Raw genomic sequence first — 6,000 nt, 5'->3', positions numbered from 1 at the left:
CTAGGCAAAACAAGAGAAAAGAGGAGAGTGAGAGAAGGTGAATCCGAGCTGGACAGGTGCTCCCGAAAGGGAACTGAGGAGGAGAAATGGATCCCGCACCCTGGAAAGTCAACTACTTGGGGGAAAGATCAAATGAACTGGAGGAATCTCCAGATGCAGAGAAGAGTGTAGCAGTAAGTTGGAGTACTGAAAAGCCGATCAAGAACCGAACGGACCATCTGAACTATGGGCACAGTCACCAAAAATTGAGACACCTGGGTGGGGGCTGGGCACCGAGTCCCCAGCTCCAAAGGTTAGTCTCCGGGAAGGGGCTGGGGGGGCGGGGTGGAGCGTAGACTGCTTGGGAGGTCTAAAAACCCGTCTGTCAAATTTGACGGGGCAGAGACTGCCTGGGAGACTAGAAAACAAAGCTGTCGCAGAGGAAGGGAGCAATACTCTAGGGGCGGGGATGTGGAAAGCCACATCAGAGAGAACCTGGGAGAAGAACCTGGTCTGCGCCCATGCTGGGGAGGGGAGAGAAGAAGGGGTGGGTCCCAGTAGAATACTCCCCATGCCACAGCAAGCTTACAGGCCTGCTAGCTAGAAGAAAGCTGTGCTTCCCAGTGCATCCCCTCCCCCAACCCCCACCACCCCCTATGCTCTCGCCGAACCTGGGGCTGCCTACCATCTGGGAGGGCTGGCCTCAACAATTGCCTGAAGCCTACCACTGCAGGGGCTGTCCCTGCACAGGCCTGCTTGCCCTTTGGAGGGGCTACACCTCTGCAGAGCAACACCAAACACCACCAGCCCTGAGAAAAGGCCTGCAGCCCAGAAAAGCTAGAACGAGCCTCGCCAGGCCGTGAAAAGATCTGCCTAATTCTCGGAGGGTCTTTCTGCGTTGGGCTGCCCTGGGGAGGAGCCTCTTGGGTTTTCAGCGGCCCTGCTACCAGCCCAAGCCCACAGGGGGTGGCGAGCCCTAGCAGATCAGCTGCATAGGACTGCCAGCTCCAGGCAGGACCCCCTGCAGCCCAGAAAAGCTGCAACAAGTCTGGCCGAGACAGGAAAAGATCTCAGACGTTCTTTCTGAGTTGGGCTGCCCTGGGGAGGAGCCTCGGGTTTTCAGCAGCCCTGCTAGCCACCCAAGACCTCAGGGGGTGCCCCACTCCCATGGAATAGCTGCTCAGCACCACCAGCCCCCGGAGGAGCCCCTGCAGCCCAGAAAATGTGCAACAAGCTTGGCCAGACTGTGAAAAGATCTGCCTACATTCTCAGGCTGTCCTTCTGAGTTGGGCTGCCCTAGGGAAGAGCCTCTTAGGTTCTCAGTGACCCAGATAGCTGCTCCAGCCCCCAGGGGGTGAGGCACCCCTGAGGAACAGCTGCCCCAAACCGCCAACCCCCTGCAAGAACCCACACCTAAAAACACCAGAGCAAGCTCTGCATGACCAAGTGAAATCTGCTACCATCGTGGTGTGGACCTCCCAGTCCTGTCTGCCCTCAGGAAGCCCTCCTTTGCTTCAAAGAAACACTGTTAGCGCCATCAACACTCCAGAAAAGCCACACTGCCTCAAAAAAGATTGACCAACAACGCCAGCCCTCAGGAAATATTCCACGGCAGTGACAAGGCAAACACTGCCCGATCACAGAGAGTACAACTCTCTCAGGAGAAAGAAAACAACAAGCAAGATGAAGAAGCTGAGAAACCACCCCCAGTCAAACCAACAGGAGAACTCACCTCAAACAGTCAACAATGAAACAGATCTCTGCAGTCAGACTGACCTGGAGTTCAAAAGAGAAATACTGAAAATACTGAAGGAATTAAGAGAAGATATGAACAGTAATGCAGATACCCTCAGAAAGGAACTAGAAAATATAAGGAGGAGCCAAGAAAAACTAGAACATTCATTTGCAGAGATGCAAACTGAACTAGGGGCAGTAAAAACCAGAATGAATAATGCAGAAGAACGAATCAGTGATATGGAAGATAGAATAATGGAAATCACTCAATCTGGTCAACAGACAGAAAACCGAATCAAAAAACTGGAAAGCAGTATAAGAGACCTATGGGATAATATAAAGCAGGCCAATCTATGCATAATAGGAATTCCAGAAGGAGTAGAAAAAGATAAGGGAATGGAAAATATATTTGAAGAAATTATCACTGGAAACTTCCCAAATCTAAAGGATACTGGGTTCAAGATACAGGAAGCACAGAGGGCCCCAAATAAATTGAACCCAAATAGACCCACACCAAGACACATCATAATAAAAATGGCAAAAATTAGTGATAAAGAGAGGATCCTAAAAGCAGGAAGAGAAAACCAGAATGCTACCTAGGAGAAAACCCCCATAAGAATATCAGCTGATTTCTCTACAGAAACACGACAGGCCAGGAGGGAATGGCAAGAGATATTTAAAGTGCTAAAAGAGAAAAATAGGCAACCTAGAATACTCTATCCAGCAAGAATATCATTTAAAATAGAAGGGGAAATAAAAACTTTTCCCAACAAACAAAAACTGAAAGAATACAGCAACACAAAGCCCAGGTTAAAGGAAATATTGAAAGGGCTTCTCTAAACCAAAAAGAAAGGAAGGAAAGGGAAGAAAAAAGAAAAGAAAAAAAAAAGAAGAAGAGGAAGAACTAGGACTGAGGAAACTGCAATCAGAGAGCAGTCACTCAAATAAGCCAGCATATAGATTTAATCATGAACATGCTTCAAACAAAATAAAATTAAAAAGAAAAAAATAAAAAAGAGTCATCAAAACCATAAAATGTGGGCAAGGGATGTCAGGAGGTAAATAACCCTTTTTGTTTGTTGTTTGTATGTTTCTGTTCTTAATTTCAATATAGTAATGAAGTGTTTGAAATTACAGGACCATCAGGCTAAAACACACAATTATGGGAAGGGGTTAGCATACTTAAAAAACACGGCAACCACAAGCCAAAACCAAATATTGCATCTGCAAAAAATGAAAAAAAAAAAAACCCACTCAAGCAGATAATAACAGGAGACCATCCAACCAAAAAAAAAAAAAAAAAAAAAAAAGAAAGGAAGAATGGAGAACCATAGAATCAACTGGAACACGAGGTTCAAATGGCAATAAATAATCATCTATCAATTATCACCTTAAATGTCAATGGACTGAATGCTCCAATCAAAAGACACAGGGTGGCTGAGTGGATAAAAAGGCAAAAACCTTCAATATGCTGCCTACAAGAAACTCACCTTAGGACAAAAGATACATATAGATTGAAAGTGAAAGGGTGGGGAAAAATATTTCACGCCAATACACATGACAGGAAAGCAGGAGTCGCAACGCTCATATCAGACAAAATAGACTTTAAAACAAAAGACATAAAGAAAGACAAAGAAGGACGCTATTTAATGATTAAGGGATCCATCCAAGGAGAGGATGTTACTATCATCAACATATATGCCCCAAATATAGGAGCACCCAGATACATACAACAAATATTAACAGACATAAAGAGAGATATTCATGAGAATACAATCATAGGAGGAGACCTTAATACCCCCCTCCCATCAATGGACAGATCCTCTAGACAGAAAACCAATAAAGCAACAGAGATCCTAAAGGAAACAATAGAAAAGTTAGACTTCATTGATATCTTCAGGACACTACATCCAAAAAAATCAGAATACACATTCTTCTCAAATGCTCATGGAACAGTCTCAAGAATCGACCACATATTGGGACACAAAGCGAATCTCAATAAATTTAGGAGCATAGAAATTATCTCAAGTATCTTCTCTCACCACAATGCCATGAAATTAGAAATCAACCACGGGAAAAGGAAAGAGAAAAAACCTACTCCATGGAGACTCAACAACATGCTACTAAAAAACCAATGGGTCAATGAGGAAATCAAGAAGGAAATTAAAAACTACCTGGAAACAAATGATAATGAAGACACAACCTCTCAAAATCTATGGGATGCTGTGAAAGCAGTGCTCAGAGGGAAATTTATAGCAATCCAGGCCTTTCTCAAAAAAGAAGAAAGATCCCAAATTGACAACTTAACCCTCCACTTAAACGAATTAGAAAAAGAAGAACAAAAAAGACCTAAAGTCAGCAGAAAGAAGGAAATTATGAAGATCAAAGAAGAAATCAATAAAATAGAGACTCAAAAAACAATAGAGAAAATTAATAAAACCAAGAGCTGGTTCTTTGAAAAGGTGAACAAAATGGACAAACCCCTGGCCAGACTCACTCAAAAGAGGAGAGAAAGAACCCAAATCACCAAAATTATAAATGAAAAAGGAGAAATCACAACAGATACAGCAGAAATACAAAAAACCATAAGAGAATACTATGAACAACTATATGGCAACAAGTTTGACAATCTGGAAGAAATGGACAATTTTCTAGACTCTTACAGCCTGCCAAAACTGAATCAAGCAGAAACAGACCAACTGAACAGACCGATCACTAGAAATGAAATTGAAGAGGTCATAAAATCACTCCCTACAAATAAAAGTCCAGGACCAGATGGCTTCACAGGTGAATTCTATCAAACATATAAAGAGGAATTGGTGCCCATCCTCCTTAAGCTCTTTCAAAAGGTTGAAGAAGAAGGAATACTCCCAAAGACATTCTATGAGGCCACCATCACCCTCATTCCAAAACCAGACAGAGATACCACCAAAAAAGAAAACTATCGCCCAATATCATTGATGAATATAGATGCAAAAATTCTCAACAAAATCTTAGCCAACCGAATCCAACAACATACCAAAAAAAATGATACACCATGACCAGGTTGGGTTCATCCCAGGTTCACAAGGATGGTTCAACGTACACAAATCAATCAGCATCATACACCACATTAACAAAAAAAAGGTCAAAAATCACATGATCATCTCAATAGACGCAGAAAAAGCATTTGACAAAGTTCAACATCCATTCATGATCAAGACCCTCGCCAAAGTGAGTATAGAGGGAACATTCCTGAACATAATCAAAGCCATTTATGATAAACCCACAGCAAATATAATCCTCAGTGGGGAAAAACTGAAAGCCTTCTCACTCAAATCTGGAACAAGACAGGGATGCCCACTCTCACCACTGCTCTTCAACATTGTTTTGGAAGTCCTAGCCACAGCAATTAGACAAAAAAAAGAAATCAATGGCATCCATACAGGAAGAGAAGAGATCAAACTGTCACTGTATGCAGATGACATGATACTATACCTAGAAAACCCTAAGGACTCAACCCCAAAACTCCTTGAACTGAATAATAAATTCAGCAAAGTGGCAGGATATAAGATTAACATTCAGAAGTCAGTTGTATTTCTTTGTATACCAGCAATGAAACATTAGAAAAGGAATACAAAAATACGATACCTTTTAAAATTGCACCTCACAAAATCAAATACCTCGGAATACACCTGACCAAAGAGGTAAAGGTCCTATATGCCGAGAACTATAAAACTTTAATCAAAGAAATCAAAGAAGATGTAAAGAAATGGAAAGATATTCCATGTTCCTGGATTGGAAAAATCAATATTGTGAAAATGGCCATACTACCCAAAGCAATCTACAGATTCAATGCAATCCCTATCAAATGACCCATGACATTTTTCACAGAACTAGAACAATCCAAACATTTATATGGCACCACAAAAGACCCAGAATCGCCAAAGCAATCCTGAGAAACAAAAACCAAGCAGGAGGCATCACTCTCCCAGACGTCAAGAAATACTACAAAGCCACAGTCATCAAAACAGTGTGGTACTGGTACCAAAACAGACAGACAGACCAATGGAACAGAATAGAGAACCCGGAAATAAACCCTGACACCTATGGTCAATTAATCTTTGACAAGGGAGGCAAGAACATCAAATGGGAAAAGGAAAGTCTATTCAGCAAGCATTGCTGGGAAACCTGGACAGCTGCATGCAAAGCAATGAAACTAGAACACACCCTCACACCATGCACAAAAATAAACTCCAAATGGCTGAAAGACTTAAACATACGACAGGACACCATCAAGCTCCTAGA

The sequence above is a fragment of the Sus scrofa genome, chromosome 14 (genome assembly GCF_054392235.1).
Source record: "Sus scrofa isolate SSC_HxYL_T2T_F1_AM1 chromosome 14, Sscrofa_HxYL_maternal_Yorkshire_Landrace_v2.0, whole genome shotgun sequence".
In the NCBI taxonomy this organism is placed as follows: Eukaryota; Metazoa; Chordata; class Mammalia; order Artiodactyla; family Suidae; genus Sus; species Sus scrofa.
This window is presented reverse-complemented; position numbering follows the sequence as displayed.